The 18,969-nt window shown below is 46.1% G+C and overlaps 1 protein-coding gene across 9 annotated transcripts in view; it reads right to left on the minus strand.

Annotated features, from left to right (window-relative positions):
* The window catches only part of PC (pyruvate carboxylase), a 260,561-nt gene that overhangs the window by 241,362 nt on the left and 230 nt on the right, over window positions 1–18,969 (minus strand). The window contains exons 1-2 of one of the 9 annotated variants that reach the window (XM_083716618.1): window positions 18,777–18,846; window positions 14,141–14,232 (exon numbers count right to left, since the gene is read on the minus strand). The exons of 1 other annotated variant lie outside the window; for it this stretch is intronic. The gene's annotated coding sequence lies outside the window, so the exon portion shown is untranslated. Of the gene's footprint in view, window positions 1–11,692; window positions 12,223–14,140; window positions 14,233–14,566; window positions 14,684–18,763; window positions 18,905–18,969 lie in introns of those variants that run through there. 7 more of the 9 variants (XM_083716617.1, XM_083716613.1, XM_083716619.1 and 4 more) reach the window with 7 other exon arrangements.

Here is an 18,969-nt window from a genome sequence, read left to right on the forward strand (position 1 = left end):
TCTTTTAAAAGGCTACCTATGATAAGTGAATGAAATATATTAGCTTAAATATATTGGCTTAAATGTAATTATGCAAAGGATTTAAGGAATGCTAGATTCTTATTTCATATGGTTGTAAGAGTTGTATTTATCCTGAAATTAAGTCAGCCACCAGCCTAGCCCCCCTGCTAGACAGAAGACGCCATCCAAGCACTCTCGATATATATGGTTGTCAGGCATTTGTTTAGAAACTTTCAAATGAAGGAAATCTTTCAATATTGATGTGAAACTCGAGATCCTTGACATCTGTTGAACATAAAAATGTAAGATTAAACATTTGTTTTAGAAGGCAATAGGGCAAGGAGGGCAAAGAGGTGAGCTGGTAATTAAGATTCCATGTAAGATATATTATTACTTATTTGTCATTTATATATAGCTCTTTGTCTCCCTTATAAGGGCAAGGAAGTGGGTGTATCTTTTGTGGGTGTATCTTTTGTGATTGGTTCTACCAAACAGCCAATAGGAATTTCAACCAGGCTGATTGGACAGAGGCAGCCACAGGAGGAGCAAAGGGGGCTGGATTAAGGGAATATAAGTGCTGGCCAGGATGGCAAGAGGCCAGGCCAGAGCTTGGTAACCATATACCACTGAGCCTCTCATTTATTTGTCTGACAAATAAATTATTATTTTAATTTCTCTATTGCTGCGTTGAATATTTCATTCCAGCTAAGCGTTAACCACAAGCAGGGTGCTACATTTTATGGTGCCACTGTGACTCGGATAAGTGGTCTGCTGGAACGCAGCCCCTTCGCCCTACTGGGCAGGGTACAAGAGAGAGGACCACTGCTTACCCAGCGCGCACTGGTAAATTTTTCCAGGGGGAACGCAGAAGACTCGTCTGTCTGATACCCTGCTCACTGGCGGCGACGGACCGGGGGAAACAGGGAACCAACCAAGGGTAAGTGCACAAAGGGATTTTTGGCCCTCCAATTAATTGGGAGGAAGAGAAGTCTTGATCAAACTTCTGCGTCTCAGTAAGGGGAAACTGAGTACGCTAGGTGGTTGGGTACATCAGATGTTGGTCTGGTGGAGGAAAAGGGAAAATTGACAAAGCGTGTGTGTGAGTGACTGAGTGGATACTTCACAGGGCCATACAATGGGAGTTGGGGGTTCAAAGGGGGAAAATACACCTCTTGAGTGTATGTTAAATAATTTTAAGAAAGCCTTCTCAGGGGCATATGGAGTCAAAATGACGCCAGAGCGCTTGAGAACGTTATGTGAACTAGAATGGCCGAAACAAAATACTGAATGGCCATCTCAGGGAACTTTTGATATAAATTTAGTAAGCAAACTTTGGTCTAATATCGCCAAAGAAACTGGAGGGTGCCCAGAACAATTTCCATATATAGATTCCTGGCTGAGCACATTAAATAAAAATCCTCCATGGATAAGGGAATGCAAAGTCAAACGATGCAAATTATTGGCTGTAAAAGCTGAAGCTAGGAAAGGAATCTTGCCAAATAAACTCAAACCCATTTTTGAGGGACCAGAGGAAGAGGTGCTTCCACCTCCACCCTATGCTCCACATCGAAGGGAGCTTAATTCAAACACTCCGCCAGTTGTAACCCCAAGGCAAGAAAGTGGAATGAATAATGGGAGTGGAGTCACAGAGCTTGATTCCTTGATAGATTATGATAAATATCTTCAGGAGGCATTGGAGTCCTATAATAAAGCCCAAGCAGAAGTGGTTATTCCACCTGTGACTCCTAATAGACCTGCATCTACAGTCTCCTTTAGTGGAACAACTGATTGCCCACCCCAAACCCCTGTACATCCAAGTCCTAGAGAATTATTACAGAAGTTACAGGGAGACCTTAATCGGTCAGCAAGCAATACAGCCAGGCGTATAAAGCTGCTAAAAGAACGCCTTGGGACAAATACCATCCCCTATGATTTGAGGCCCCTAGAGCAAAGCGAAGAGAAAGATCACGTAGTAGCCCCTCTTAGAAGAGTATTTGATGCACTTGAGGAGCCTGCGCTGGTTAACGGGCAACCCGGACCACGGCCACCTCGAACTTCGACCCTGCAATATATTCCATTCACAACTACAGATTTGATGAATTGGAAAACACACACCCCATCTTTTGCAGAAAAACCTCAGGCTATGATGGACTTGGTGACTTCAATAGTAAATACTCATAGCCCTACTTGGACAGATTGTCGCCAGCTCCTAAATACTCTTTTCACCACTGAGGAAAGGAGAGACATAATTGAAAAGGCACAGATATATTTGCGTGAGCAGGCCAGAGTGGGAAATATTTTTAATATTGACCGTCATCTCCAAGATAACTTTCCCTTGGAAGATCCTAATTGGGATCCAAACAATGGAATTCACCTGGCCAGACTTACCACCTACCGCCAGACACTTGTGCAAGGTATCCGCAGGGCATGCCAGAAGCCCACTAATATGTCTAAAGTCTCAGAAGTAGAACAGAAACCAAATGAGAGTCCAGGAGACTTTTTAGAGAGGCTGCAAGAAGCCTATCGTATATGGACTCCTTTTGACCCTGAAGCCCCTGAAAACAGCAGAATGATTACTGCTACATTTGTGGCCCAGTGCGCTTCTGATATTCGTAAGAAAATTCAGAAATCAGAAGGATGGGAAGGGATGCTGATGAGCCAAATTATGGCCATTGCACGCCGAGTTTATCGGAATAGGGATGAGGCTGAGAAGCAAGAGAAGAAGAAGTGGCAGAAGGAAAAGATGGTAATGCTAGCCACAGCAGTGAAGCAAGACCACCGCCCCTTAAATGGAGGGAGAGGGCGAGGAAGGAATCCACCACTGGGAAGGAATCAATGTGCAAATTGCAAGAAGGAGGGTCATTGGAAGCGGGAGTGTCCTGAACCCCTGAGGTTGGAAGAAGTACGCCCAGGCCCAGGCCCAGGCCCAGGCTCCGGCCCAAGAAACCAGGGACGGGGACGGGGAATGATCCGAAATGGAAGATATCAGAGACCAGGACAAGGACAGAATAGAGACAATTTCATTGGACTGGCAGAAGAGGATTTTACTCAAGACTAGGAACGACCGGACTCCATAAAGTTAGGCTTCCAGGAGCCCACGGTCACGATTCAATTAGGGAGCCATTTAATAGACTTTATGATTGATACTGGGGCTGAATACTCAGTACTCCCAGAACTATTGCAGAAAAAGGCATCCAAAAGTGTAGTCATTAAAAGTGCCACTGGACAGTCAGCTAAGAGGTCTTTCCTCCAACCTTTGGAATGCCAGATTGGGGGACATCGTTTAACCCATCAGTTTTTGTATATACCTGAGTGTCCAATACCTCTCTTAGGCAGAGATATGCTGTCCAAATTGCAGGCCCAAATCACCTTCACTCCTCGAGGTCCAGAAATGAAACTGCCATCAAAAGCAGCAGGAATAATTACCCTCTCAGTACCTAAGGAACAATCATGGCGCCTAATGTCAGCCCTGCAAGTCCAACCCACATTGGATACAGAATTAAACAAGCTCCTCCGAACTCTACAAGTGCCACCAGGAGTATGGGCCGAAAATAGCCCACCAGGAATGGCTAAGAATATAGCTCCAATTGTAGTAACCCTAAAACCTATGGCTACCCCCGTATCTGTAAAGCAATATCCCTTACCCCGGCGAGCAGCAGAGGGCATCCAGAAACATTTGGACCGCCTATTAAAATATGGTCTGCTTAAGCCTTGCCAATCAGAATGGAACACACCCCTTTTGCCTGTTCGAAAACCTGGGACAGATGAATACAGGCCAGTGCAGGACTTGAGGCTCGTAAACCAGGCTATCGAGACCTTGCACCCAAATGTACCAAACCCATATACCTTGTTGAGTTTGATCCCACCAGAAGCAACATTTTTTACTGTATTGGACTTGAAAGATGCATTCTTCTGTTGCCGGCTGGCACCACAGAGCCAACCTATATTTGCCTTCCAGTGGGAAGACCCTTTGACAGGAACAAAAGGCCAGCTAACCTGGACAAGATTGCCCCAGGGATTTAAAAATTCCCCAACTTTATTTGGCACTGCCTTGGCGAGGGATCTAACAAGTTACCCCTCAATACCGGGAGAAAAGGTGGTTCTGCAATATGTAGATGATCTTATACTAGCGGCAAAGGATTTTAATACCTGTAAAGAAGGGACAGAGGAACTGCTCCACTTGCTCTGGGAAGCTGGCTACCGAGTTTCCCAGAAAAAGGCACAGTTATGTTTAGAAAAGGTCAAATATTTGGGCTTTGACATCTCACACCAACAACGAGCATTGAGACCAGAGAGGAAAGAAGCTATTTGCCTTATCAAGGAACCTACCACAAGAAAACAACTTAGAGGATTCCTGGGAACAGCAGGGTTTTGTAGACTATGGATACCTGATTTCAGCAGTCTGGCCAAGCCCTTACATGAAAGCACTCGAGGTGCAGAAAAGGACCCATTCGTATGGGGACCTGAGCAGAAACAAGCCTTTTTAGTTATCAAACAACGACTTATGGAGGCCCCAGCCCTTGGATTGCCTAATTCGGAAAAACCCTTTCAGCTGTATGTACATGAACAGAATGGGATTGCAGCTGCAGTCCTGACCCAGAGATTAGGAAGTTGGAACCGCCCAGTAGCTTATTTGTCTAAACAATTGGACTCAGTAGCAAAAGGATGGCCTCCATGCCTAAGGGCAGTAGCGGCCACTGCAAGCCTTGTCAAAGAAGCTGATAAATTTACCTTCGGCCAGACGATGTATGTGAATGTACCTCATGCTGTTCTGACACTCATGGAATATAAGGGTAGTTATTGGCTAACGAACCCAAGGATGGCTAGATACCAAGGCCTATTGTGTGAAAATCCCAGGATTCATCTACGAGTAGTGAATATGCTCAATCCAGCGACTTTGCTGCCCCTACCAGAGGTAGATGATGAGGAATCACATGATTGTCTCCAAGTAATGGATGAAGTTTATTCCAGTAGACCTGATCTGAAAGATGAACCATTGAAAAATCCAGATGTTGTATATTATACGGATGGTAGCAGTTACCTTCATGAAGGTGCCAGACGAGCAGGATATGCTGTGGTCACCAATGAGGAAGTTGTGGAAGCTGAAGCTTTGCCTGCTGGCACATCAGCACAAAAAGCTGAACTTATAGGCTTAACTAGAGCTCTGCAATTGGCAGCTGGATGTAAGGCAAACATCTATACTGATTCTAAATATGCCTTCTTAACCCTGCATGCACATGGAGCTCTATGGAAAGAAAGAGGTCTAATAGGAGCCCACGGGAAGGCCTTGAAATATGGACCTGAAGTAGAAATCCTGTTAGAAGCAGTATGGGCTCCAGAACAGATTGCTGTAATGCACTGCAAAGGTCATGGACGAGGAAGGGATCCAATAACCAGAGGAAATCATGCTGCTGACAAAGCAGCCCGAGAGGCAGCCCAAAAGCCTGTGGGAGGATTTATAGCAGCCCTCATACCAGAGGTAGTTCCAGAAGAAGTTAAACCTCACTATACCCCAGAAGAGAGGAAGTGGGCTGAACAGGAAGGAGCGGTTATGAAGGACGGTTGGATGATCCTGCCGGACAATAGGATTTATGTACCTCATCATCTAGCAGGCACAATTGTAAGAAATTATCATGAATCTACTCACCTTGGCGGTACTGCAACCAGAGAGAGTCTCAGTCGGAAGTTGTATATTATTAATCTATCACAATTAGCAACTTGCATTTCACAGAAATGTGTTCTTTGTGCTAAAAACAATCCCAGGCAGGGACCGGTACAACCTCCTGGAATTCAACATGTGGGATATGTCCCCATGGAAAGTCTAATTGTGGACTTCACAGAGCTGGTCCCTTCTAAGGGATTCAAGTATCTCCTTGTGTTTGTAGATACTTTTACCGGATGGGTTGAAGCTTTTCCCACCCAAACTGAAAAGGCACGAGAGGTAACTAAGAGACTCCTCACTGAATTGATCCCAAGGTTTGGATTACCTAGATGCATTGGAAGTGATAATGGGCCAGCGTTCATTGATCAAGTAGTACAAGATGTATGTCGAGTCCTACAAGTAAAATGGAGACTGCATGCAGCATATAGGCCTCAGAGTTCAGGGAAAACTGAAAGAATGAATCGGACTCTGAAAACCCAATTGGCAAAATTAACCCAGGAAACGGGATTGGGATGGGTAGATGTGTTACCCATAACACTGTTTCGTGTTCGGTGTGCACCCACAAAAAGACTTAAGTTGTCACCTTTTGAGCTCCTGTATGGGAGACCGCCCTCCTTTGTTCAGGATATTCCAGCTGACCTTAAACAAATAGGAGATCATGTGACACAGGGACAAGTGCAATCTCTCTCCCGTGTTTTTGTTTCTCTTAACAGGTGGGCCCTCGAACGCACGCCGTGCAGCATTGCCGAGCCGATTCATCAGTTCCAGGCTGGCGATAGCGTATGGGTGAAAGAGTGGAAACGTGATCCACTTGCACCAAAGTGGCGTGGACCTTACACCGTCTTGCTCTCTACTCCAACAGCAGTGAAGGTAGCTGAGGTGACCCCCTGGATTCATCACTCTCGTTTGAAGAAGTCCGAAGGCAGTTGGACGTGCAAAGGTGACCCCTCTAATCCTTTAAAACTAACTCTCTCCAAAAACCCCTGTATCTAGCCCTACCGGGAACGGGCTAGGTCACGGGCAACATTTGACGACCGGCCTGCTGCAGCCACAACCTGGAAGCTGGCTGACCTGCGCACGCCTGAAGCTTGAGGAGCGTCTGAACCAGCGACTGTGAACGGAAAGATTCTCTAATACAATTGATTGACTGCCCCCTTGTGGAACAATTATCAGAGATATTACTCATTGGGGATCCTCGGGATATATGTTTTGGTCTTGGTGGTTCCCCATTTCTGTCACTGGGGGAATTATATTGGGGCTAATAATTATTTGCTATCACAATAAGGTAATCTTTTGTGGAAGGAATGCATATACTAGACATCAACATGATTTTATTATTAATCCTGATCCCTTGGGAAGGGGAAGGGTCCTTGAATCTGACCAAATTGGCTAAATATGGATTCAGCCATGACCACAATATGTGGGTAGGTTTAGCTGAAATGGTAGCCAATGTTGCAAATAGGACCAATTGCCTTGTTTGCTCTCTTGGGCCAGATGATTCAGAGGGAGGTATGCCCTTATTACCGATACCATTAGATGCCATTGGTATGGTAAGCGAAATGCCACACCAAACAGAAATACAGAATTTCCCCGGATGGAACTCAACTAAACCATTACGAGTTATACCTGTACAAGGGGAATTCTGTGTACATAAATCATCAGATGCAGCTGATTCTCCCATGATAGGCTCTTCTCATTGTCACTATACTTGGGATTATATTAAGAATAGTCATACCTGGGCACACGGTACTACCTATCGAACTCGGAATACCTTGCCCTGTGCACCTCCTTTTATTCACGCATGGAAAGTGGTGTGGAACATAACTGTGACAGAAAAAGGCAATCTAACATACTGCACTGTGAACTCTCTACCTCTTTTGGTATTTCGCCTTCTGTACTCCACGTACCAAAAACCTCAGACCCGATGGTTGTGGTGGATATGTGGAGAATGGGCATACAAAAAGCTCCCTTCCAAATGGAGTGGGACTTGTTTCTTGGGTTGGGTATTACCACCAATGTGGATTATGCCCACTAGTTCGGCCAGGCGAACACGAAGGAATGCTGATATTTCTCATATAGCAGGAGGAAGTACCCAAAGTTGGAGCGGTACTGATGATTGGCCGCCAGAGCGCATTATAGCCTATTATGATCCTGCCTCCTGGAATCCTGGTGAGCTCATACAAGGGGCACGGGATCCTATTTATAATCTAAACAGAATAATTCGATTGCAAGCAGTAGTGGAACTTGTAACCAATGCAACGGCCCAGAGTTTGAGACTTATTGCACAACAGTTGGATGAAAGTAGAGCCGCCATTTTGCAGCTGAAAATGGGAATGGATTATGTACTTGCCAGGCAGGGAGGCCTATGTGGAGTCTTGAACTTGACAGGGAATGCCTGTTGCTTTAACATTTCAGATAATGGTGAGGCAATCCGTGTGTTGGCCACAAAGATGGAGAATATAGCACATGTCCCAGTACAAACATGGGAAGGATGGGATATGGGATGGCTCACCAATTGGTTACCTAATGTCGCAGGACTCAAAGGGATACTATTGTCTTGCTTGTTTTTCTTGACAGTAGTGGTAATGGTTTTGTGTATGATGCCATGTATCATTTCATGTTTTAGAAGTACAATTAGCAAGATGGTTTCAAATGAAACTCTACCTCATATCATGGCCCTATACAGAGCTTTACCTCAGGAATATGATGAAGGTCAAGCTATCAAGGACACTTGGGATGAAGGTCCTTGAGCTTGAAAGGGGGGAATGAGGCATCTAGTCATAAGCCTGCATTTTTTATCAGAGCTTCTATATTTTATCAAGGCTTGTATTTAAAAATGAGCTTAAAAAGATTTTCAAATGTTTCATGCCAGGCAGAAAGAACCTTGGCAAGAGGTTTTTCTCCTAAGACAAGGGGGCCCCATTGATTTATAGTAGAAAAACAATTCTCAAAGTCATAAAAAAGGGAGAATTACATATGCTGCCCTTGCAGACTGAGAAAACACAATTAAAGGCAAGGGTAAATAGTAAAATAATACCAATGTGCCTCTCAGTAAAATGAGCCAGATCTTCTTTCCAAGGTTAAAAAGGCCAAGAGCAATGGAGAGGCATCTAGCTGGCAGAAAAAGAGAGCATTTTAAAGAAATCTTTAAAAGCTGTTTCTTTTTCTTAAACTGAGAGAGTTAAAAAGGTTAAATGTTGGGAAAGGCAACTGGCTTGGCTGGAGAAGAAGCATCTAGCTGGCTGGGAAAGGAGGGGGAAAGGGGGGAGGTGTAAACTGAAGAGGCTTCTTTTTAAAAGCTGTTTTTTACTGAGTTCCTTTTTACTTTACAAAGGCTTTATTCTTTTAAAAGGCTACCTATGATAAGTGAATGAAATATATTAGCTTAAATATATTGGCTTAAATGTAATTATGCAAAGGATTTAAGGAATGCTAGATTCTTATTTCATATGGTTGTAAGAGTTGTATTTATCCTGAAATTAAGTCAGCCACCAGCCTAGCCCCCCTGCTAGACAGAAGACGCCATCCAAGCACTCTCGATATATATGGTTGTCAGGCATTTGTTTAGAAACTTTCAAATGAAGGAAATCTTTCAATATTGATGTGAAACTCGAGATCCTTGACATCTGTTGAACATAAAAATGTAAGATTAAACATTTGTTTTAGAAGGCAATAGGGCAAGGAGGGCAAAGAGGTGAGCTGGTAATTAAGATTCCATGTAAGATATATTATTACTTATTTGTCATTTATATATAGCTCTTTGTCTCCCTTATAAGGGCAAGGAAGTGGGTGTATCTTTTGTGGGTGTATCTTTTGTGATTGGTTCTACCAAACAGCCAATAGGAATTTCAACCAGGCTGATTGGACAGAGGCAGCCACAGGAGGAGCAAAGGGGGCTGGATTAAGGGAATATAAGTGCTGGCCAGGATGGCAAGAGGCCAGGCCAGAGCTTGGTAACCATATACCACTGAGCCTCTCATTTATTTGTCTGACAAATAAATTATTATTTTAATTTCTCTATTGCTGCGTTGAATATTTCATTCCAGCTAAGCGTTAACCACAAGCAGGGTGCTACAGTACAACTTGTATACAGTGAGATTACACGTATAATGAGATACATGTGCCACCCCAGGGGTTTTGAGGTACATCAGCCTCAGCCAGTGTGGGATGTCACCCAAACTGTGGCAACACACAAACAGCAACGGATAATTATACCTCCAGGCCTCCCCTCAGGCCTGCTCCATGCCCCCTCCTTGAGTGCTTTTGCCTGGCTAGAATGTGTCATCTGAGTGGGATTGTATTTCTTGCTTGCCTTGCTTGGAGGATGGAGAGAGATCAGGGGAGGGGAGGAGTGTGTGGAAAACTCTTTCACATGACCGAAATGCAGCCTGCTGCAAAGGCCTTATCTGCGCTATGCGTTTAAAGCAGCGTCACTCCACTTTAAACCATCATGGCTTCCACTCCGCAAAGGATCCTGGGAACTATTTGTTACAGGTGCTGAGCGTTCTGAGGGAAAGCCTATTTATTCCCCTCACAGAGCTACAATTTTCAGAGTGGTGCAGCAGTCAATCCCTTCCCACAGGGAACTCTGGGACAGGAATAGGAGAGTCTCCTATCAATTCTTAGCACCCTTAAGAAGCTACAGTTCCCGTCATCCATTTTGCGGAGCCATGACTGTTTAAAACAGTGTGATGGCACTTGAAATGAATAGCGCAGGGAAGGGGTGAAGTTAAGAAACACATCCACTACTCCACCCATTTTCATCTCAGGCCTCACTCACGGCTGGCATGTGGCCCTTGGAAGACTGCTCCGCAGCCTGTTTTACACGGAAATGTTTTCACTCTTGCTCGCCTGTGCGAGCATTTCAAAGGTGAAACGCCATGTCTGCGACCTGTTTTAACATTTTCCTGTCTACAGGGCAGATCTACCAAGATCCCATTCAAGAACAGGGGCTGCTCTTGTAACGATTCAGAGACTGAAATGGTCTCTGTGCACCAAAGAAGACAGTGGACACAGAAGATCTGACTTTGCTCAATATATCGAGCCAGATTAGGTTGGCACACACCCGAGAAGGCCTGTCACTGCCTGTGACAAGAAGATCCCCGAGTCTAAATCAACTGTGACAAGATGACAAGCGGGATTAATCTCTGCATCAGCTCAAGTCTCTTGTGGGAACCACCAGAGATCCCCTTTACTCAGGGTGGAAATACCTAAGCAGGGCTCTTGGTACACCACCACACTTCTACCATTTGTGTAGGGCACAGGCAAAGGATGGCCACATTTTATCTCCTGAGGTACACATGTTCCTTAACAAGAACAATTAAAAAATAAAATAGAAACCAGGTTTCTAGCCCCGGAAAAGTTTAAAAAGTCTGGAAGCTGGTTGGCTGAACAGAGTTTTCAATGGCTGAGGACTGGTGCAGTGCTTCGCTTTACTACTACTACTACTACTTCGACTACTACTACTGCTGTGAGCCTTTATTGACATGTTAAAACAGTAAAATCATACAAAGGCATCCAAATACATTGATAATCCTTAGCATATTGTATCTTCCTATGACTAGCTGATATCTGCAAAAGAGAACTTTGGAAGATGCCACAAAAGGACATGCAATTGGGCACAACCATTGTAAGAATACCACTTTTGATACTATTTTTTCTTAACACATAAGCAGGACTATTACCTGTGCATTTCATTATGAGCGGTTATCATATTGGACCAGAAGAATACCCACTGGGCTGAAATGTGTTTGGTTTTAGGCAAACAGTAGTCACAAGAACACTAGTTTGTGGATTAGGCACTCACGTGGCCAGATTATGGTGTTTATTATTATATTAAAGCATTCATATTCATTCCTTTATTCTATGTCATTTAAACATTTTTTTTATCCACTGTGGTATTAAAAGTTTGTTCACTCATCTCTTTGAAACATTTCAGCAGCAGTACGTTTCAATTTCCATCCTTACCCAACTTCTTGTTCTTGTCACAGAACACATTATGCAAAATCCCTAATGGCAGAGTATACAAACCAAAAAGGAATTATGCAGATACACTTTGCATATTTCATGCAGGTCACAGAGTACAGGTTTTCCAGACGTGGAGACAAATTAGCATTCAGGACACACAGTCCTACCCAAAGCCTGGCTGCTGTGATTTTGACAAGTTGGGCAGCACCTAACTACAGACGCATCTGGAACAGCGAAGTGTAAGCAGGGCTTATCCAAGGAAGTCTGGCTGAGCCGTGGCCAAAGCTCACTCACGAGACCAGCTCAGCCACCTCACTTTGTAGTAAAGGTTGTTTTCTGAGCCATTCAGAACAGAGTACAAGTTCTTTGGAACATCAGCTCCCAGATCTGTCTCCAGGGATGTCGCAGTAGTAGTGTAGTCCAGTGTAGAGCCAGGGTGGTTATCGAGTGTTGGAGCCAGGAGAGACCAGGGTTTAAATCCCCACTCGACTATGAAGCTTATTGGGAGACCTCGGGATGGTCACTGCTTCTTAACATACCTCACAGGGTTGCTGAGAGGATAAAATGGGGAGGGAGAACAGTGTATGCCACCTTGAGCTCCGTGGAGAAAAAGGCGGGATATAAATGTGATCAATAAACGACACCACACTGCTCTAGGTCAGCCTTCCTAGTGGCCTTGTAGCTTTGGACTAGAGCTCCCATTAGTCTTAGACAGCATAGCCATTTGTGTCCACAGCTTTCGCCATCAGTTGTAGTCCCGCCTAGGACTACAACTCCCATCAGCCACAGCATCACACAGCCGTACCGTCTAGAGCTGACTGAGGTTTCAGCCTAAAACATCAGCAGGGCACTAAGTTGCTCTCTTAATGCTAGTAGTCTGTTTTTGTCCAGCAAGGTGGAATCCTCTCCCCTTTCCCTTTTGTTGAGGCCCCTGCCTCCAATCTTACACAACTCACACTGTTCTCTTATCGTAGGAAGAAAGGCAAAGGTCCCTTTCCACTTTAATCTCATTAAACCTTTCCACACTTCTCTTTGTTTTTTCAGCTCTTGGAACATTCAGCTTACCACTGCAGAGCAAAGTCAATGATGAGAACAAAACAAAAAAAAAAGCCTGCTGGATCAGGCCAGTGGCCCATCGAGTCCAGCATCCTGTTCTCCCAGTGGCTGAACTGCAATGGGAAACCCAAAAGCAGGACCCGATCTCCAAAGCAACATTCTCCCTTCCTGGGGTTTCAAGCAACTGAGATTCAGAAGGGCAGAATGAAGGAGGGCAGAGCATAGCCATCCTGGCTAGTAGCCATTGATAGACCTCTCTTCCATGTATTGGTCTAATCCTCTTTTAGACGCATCCAAGTTGATGGCCAACATTGCCTCCTGCAGGAGAAAGTTCCATAATTTAACTAAGCGCTCCTCAAACTATGTGAACTTGCTTCCCCTCAAAGAGGATATTCTAGACCTGGAAAAAGATGCAGAAAAGGGAAACCAGGATGAGAAGGACTTCCTGCTCTGTTTGGAAGCTCCCTAGAGCATCTGGCCAGCTGCTGGGACAGGGTGCTGAACAACGGTGGGCTTCTGGAAAGGCCCCAACACGGCCTTCCTTATAACCGAAGCCACCAGGCCGCCTGAATCAGAGCCCTACACCCTTACTTTTTTATTCTTCACATTAATGCAGAGTTCGGACTGAATAATCTCCACATCTCCTTTCCCAACAAATTTTCAGCTGGTTCAACTGCAGCCCTGAACTCTGCCTGCAATGATGGTGCTTCTGCCAATGCTGGTCCCCCGCAGAGCTGCCCGTCCCCTCCGCAACACTTTCCCCAAAGCATGCTTTTGCCGCATGAAAAGAAAATCCAGTTTAGCAAGCATCACGTGCTCCCTTTCAGAGCAGCCTGGCCCCAATAGGAAGGGCTCCGGTCCCTGGCAAAGAGTCAGACAGCAGGACCCAGGAGACAGCTCCTTCCCCCTCTCTGGAAAAATTACACAAATGTCAATTGAAAGCGAGTTTTTCAAAGGAGGAGTGTGTGTGTGTTTGCACAATCATTCTCCTGTAATAATCAAGCATGGAGCTAAGCTGGGGGAGAGCGGGGTGGAATCCAAGCTCTCTTGCATCTGCGGAGGCAGAAAAACACATACAAGCCCAGCAGGGCCACTAACTAAAGTTTTTCAATCCAAGACTGGTTGCTGAATGTCATGGGGGTAGAATGGGAAAACCCCTACTAATATTTCTAAAGAACCGCTGGCATCCAAGGCACAAGCAGAAGACGGGGGGGCGGGGCGGTGACATTATCATCATAATTTTATTATTTGTATGCCCCAGCCACTCTGGGCAGCTCCCAACAAAATATTGAAAACACAATAAAACATCAACCATTAAAAGCTTCCCTGAACAGGGCTGCCTTCAGAGGTCTTCTAAAAGTCAAATAGTTGTTTATCTATTTGACATCTGATGGGAGGGCATTTCACAGGGTGGGCGCCACCACCGAGAAGGTCCACTGCTATACAATAACTTACAATCGTAGAGGAGGAAGGGAGGGAAGTGGTCCCACAGGCACACAGCCAGGCAACTCAAGAATGCAGGCAAAAAGCCAAAGTTTGCAGAAAATCTGGTTTTTAAGAGTGAGGAGGAGAGAGAGAAAGTGTCATCACGTGAGTGTCCTGGCAGACAGCACTAGGCCTAGAATCCTTACTTAAGAATGACCCTGCTGGATGAGACCAAAGGTTCATGTAGCTGAGCTTTCTCTCTCAAAACAAACACCAGCCGGTTGCCCCAGGCAACTCACGACTGCAGCACAAATCCAGCGGCTGCCCACTAGCCCCAAGTGGGCACTGAGGGACTTTTGGATAAATGCAACCATCCCACAAGGCTACAGCATATGCCCCCTGCCAAAACAAGTAATCTGCATCCTAGTTTAACCTAGTCCAAGGGATACTCTCCACCTGCTTCCAGGTTTCCAGAGCAAAACATCTCCCGTGCCAGATTCAGCCAGGTGACGTCTCTCCTCGGTTGGCTCTTGGGCAAAGGCCCTTCACTTCTCCCCACGTTCACTCATGCAAACAACAAGATTAGCAGCCAAGAAAACACAGAAAATGAACCACTGTGGGCAGGGACAGAGGGAAAAGAGCTGAGATTAAGTCAGTGACTGAGTTATGTCACGGCTAGCAGGCAAGAATTTTTCTGTTGCCTTTCAGTCAGACACTATGAAAGCACTGGCAGGTAAAATATGATCTCTTCGTCGGTTGCTGCAAGTTATTGGGACACTTTTGTTACACCTGGAGAAAAACATTTGGCGGTTGGAGTGTTGCCATCAAAGAAGGGAAGAAGAATGTGGAAAAACTAGTGGGGTTCCTGGGGGTGAATCGCCTTAAAGAAGCACAGCGCCAGCATCCCACAGAATTGAAGAGTTGGAAGGGACTGCGAGGGTCATCTAGTCCAATCCCCTGCAATGCAGGAAACCTTTGCCCCATGTGAGACTCGAACCCACAACCCTGAGATTAAGAGTCTCATGCTCTACCGACTGAGCTCTCCCAGTTTGGATTACTGCATTTCTGGGACTTACTGAAGAAGGGAAGAAGAGTCCTACCAGAGCAAGCCAATGTCCCATCTAGTCCAGCATCCTGTTCTCACAAGACCCTGGTCATGCAAAGGCTTAGGAATGACTACACTAGAATGATTATTAATAATCGCATCTGCATCAGAATATTATACAAACAGCTTGCTGGATGTTCTCACTGTGGCCAACCAGATACCCCAATGGGAAATGCAAAAGCAGGACCCAAGCACAAGAGCAACTTTCCCTTCCTGTGACTTCCAGCTACTGGTATTGGGGAGCACTGCTGCCTCTGCCTGTTGAGGCAGAGCAGTGCCATCGTGGCTAGTAGCCATTGATAGCCTTCTCCTCCATGAATTTGCCCATTCCTCTTTTAAAGGCATCCAACTTGGCAGATATCTCTGCCTCCTGCGGAAGCGAGTTGCGTGGTTTAAGTACATGCTATGCTGACAAGCGGCCACTCCTCCAAGACCCAGCATGATGGTGGCCTCCTGTGGCTTCAGACCAAACCCTGTCTCATTACCTCCGCTGGTTTCACCTCCAAATCAGACACTTCCTGTGTGCTTCCAGGTCTACCTGGCCTTATACTGAGTTAGACCAACACTGCCTACACTGACTGGCAGTGGCTCTCTAGGATTTCAGGGACATAACTCCCCCAGCCCTACCTGCAGACACCAGGGATTGGACCTGGGACCTTGTGTGTGCAAAGCAGATACACCTTCCACTGAGCCACAGCATTCTCCAGAGGATTTTTTTTTAAAAAAGGTAAAAACAGAGGTTCTCATTCAGAACCCACATCATAGATTACACGTTCCTATGTCTTTGTTTTCCTGGAGGCACCGTTTTCTCACAAGCTTTGGCTTGCAAGCCAGGATGGGAAGGAACATCTCTCCAAAAGAAGTATTGCCGTCAGGCTGCTTTTCGTGCACAGACTTGAGAAAAGCCTGGCTGCGCCAGCAGTTGGCTGGGAAATGTTAGTTCCGCTACACTTGGACAATGTGTTCCTGCTGGAAAGGGGGCTGGGAGGATGTCCCCCGCTAGGACCCTTCCACCCAGGGCCAAAGGGGAGGAGGGTGTCTGGACAAAATTTCGGCCAAAGATGCAGGCAAATCAGTAAGAATAACATCACCCTGAGACCACCCAGTTCTTACGAAACAGGGAAAGTAGGGAGCACCGAAATCTGAACAGACGCATGTGGCAGCCATGTTGAACTTGATAGTGACATTGCTTTTTATCAGTGTTTCATCTCACTTGTCCATTTGCCCCTCAAGGTAGTGCACAACAAAATTATAAAAATTAAAAGACCAGAAACTGGCCTCTGTCTCTCCAAGCTCTTCATTTCCTGCTGTTTGCAGGAAAAACCTGGGCTAGGTTTTTCCTCCTCCCTCCCAAACCCTTTTCCTTTTGTGTCATGACTAGCAGGGCACTGCCAGACATTCTGTTTACTGAGCATTCATACCGATCAATCTGCAGGGAGATTAGACTACGCTGAGTATCATTCTGATTAATTTGTGGGGAGGTTAGATAGTGCTGCATCAAAGCAAGCATTACTCACCCACTTTGCAATGATTTCCACCACCACCCCGGCTTACCACTTATTGCAAGACGTCTGATCTTTTGTGGAAACAACGCTCAATCCACTACAACTGCAGAACCTGAGTGTGCCAGTGTGTAACTGAAACCCACCTAAAATAGTGACAATGGAAGCCCCCTTAGATAGCTTCAGAGCAGAGACTGTCCTCTCATTCTAAGCCACTCTGGGAGCCTTATTTGGCTGTTGAGTAGGATAAAAATGCCCAAAAGAACAATAATAATGGAAAAAAATAGCTTCAAGGATTGTTGTTTTAAGTGAACAAATTTAAAACACAGAAATGTTCAGCCCGCAGGCATACACACTGGTGCACACATGCTCCTTCTATCTACATTTCATGGGCTGGCCAATCACTCAACATCCTCACTGCCTTTGCAGGCCCAATGGGACCAAGCCCCTCCTTGTCGGCCAACATATGACAGTCCTCACCCCACTTGGGAATCCCTGCAAATGGAATTCAGGTGCACACTGTCTCCAACACTGGAAGCAAAACATAGCGATCGTAGCTAGTAGCAAGTAGCAAGTGGCTGCCCTAACCTCCATGAATTTGTCTAACGAACTATTTTAAAAATTTGGTTGATGGTTACTCAATTGCTCTGGAAACAAAACCAACTCAACAATAAGGGAACCTGGGAGTTTCTGTGTGCAAAGCATTTGCTCTCCCACTGAGCGAAGGACCCTCAAGAAAAGATTGAGAGCAGAAAAGATTGAGAGAAAGAAAATCAGCATTAAGGTTAGAGAAAAGTTTCTGTCTGAAAAAACAGTAGAGCCTCTGCAAGACAGTGTGGAGTAGACCAGCCTTTCTCAACCTTAGGTTCCCAGATGTTGGACTACAATTCTCATCAACCCTCACCACTAGTCCTGATAGCTAGGGATGATGGGAGTTGCAGGCCAACAACTTCTGGGGACCCAAGGTTGAGAAAGGCTGGTCTACTGAGATCAATGGTAAGATGATAGAGTTTTATTGTAACATATATTTGCTGGGACAAATGTTAGGTTATGTTGATGTTTGTGTTTTCTACAATTTTGAAAAAGTCCTTCCTATGTCTCCATTTAGGAATCTAAAATAAATTACATAAAACTTTATTAGAGGAGGGCTACACCCTACTCCACCGCCCTGCTCTCAGGCTACCCCCCCTTTTTTAGTGTTTTTGTCTGCCTGAAAAGTGCACTTGAACTGTGATGGTGTCTCTTGCTTGCCTGAAGTGAAGATGGAGAGGTAAGTGTCTGTAAAACCTGAGGAGAGATCCACACCTTGCCCTGGCCCCAGTCACCACTGGCATGAGGGTGCCAGAAGGCTGCGCCTCACAGAATACAATCCTGGGACAGAATAAAGGTTTCCCACTTTCTGAGCCAGATGGACCAATGGTAGGAGCCAGGATTTCCTTTGCCTTTGAATACCAGTGGCTGGATAACAGAAATGGAGGAGAGGTTGTTGTCCATGTGCACTGCTCAGAGGGGCTTTTCACAGGGGCGTGGGGTGGAGATCATGGGGCTGGCCGCAGTTCTAGATAGGCCTCTGGTCTCATCCTGCCGCAGCCAAGCTCTCCTGATGTCCTTATAACAGGTCAGTGGGAAACAGAAGCAAGTTATGTTTTGGTTTTGTGGGAGAAATCAATTAATCACTCAATTGGGAAGGAAGAACAGGAAGGGAAGAAGGCTGGTGGGGGAGGGTTCACGTCGGGTGGGAAGGAAGAGGGGCAGTAAGCCTGGGGGCTGTGAGGCAGGTTCCCGAGCGGGGGAATTAAACGCCCAACTTGGGTCAAAAAGGACCCTCCGAGGGAAGAAACGAAAGGGAGGAGGAGGAAGCAAACTGAGCAAAACAAGGAGAAAGACCCTATGAAGGAATGCTGCGGTGGGGGAGGGGAGGGGAGGGCCCAATGCGGTGGAAGGGAGAGCGTCAGTGACATCACGGCAGTCGGCCGTGACGTCAGGGAGACGCGGCTGTCACGTGCCTCCCAGCCAGCCTCCGCCGTTGCCTTCATCGCCGCCTACCGTTGGTACTCACCGCCACCCGCTCTGTTCGCCGCCGCCGCGCTGCCTTCCCCGCTCGCTGCTTCTCGCCTCCTTGCCAGGCGCCGCCTGGCTCCGCTTCCTCACCGGGCCAGCCGCAACCCCGCCCATCTCGCTTCGATTGGCCGCCTAGGTCGCTCTCTGGCCTCCCATTGGCTGCCGCCGGAGACGCCTCTGTGGCCCTCCCC

The sequence above is a fragment of the Podarcis gaigeae genome, assembly GCF_964106915.1.
Source record: "Podarcis gaigeae genome assembly, chromosome: 16".
NCBI classification, from domain to species: Eukaryota; Metazoa; Chordata; class Lepidosauria; order Squamata; family Lacertidae; genus Podarcis; species Podarcis gaigeae.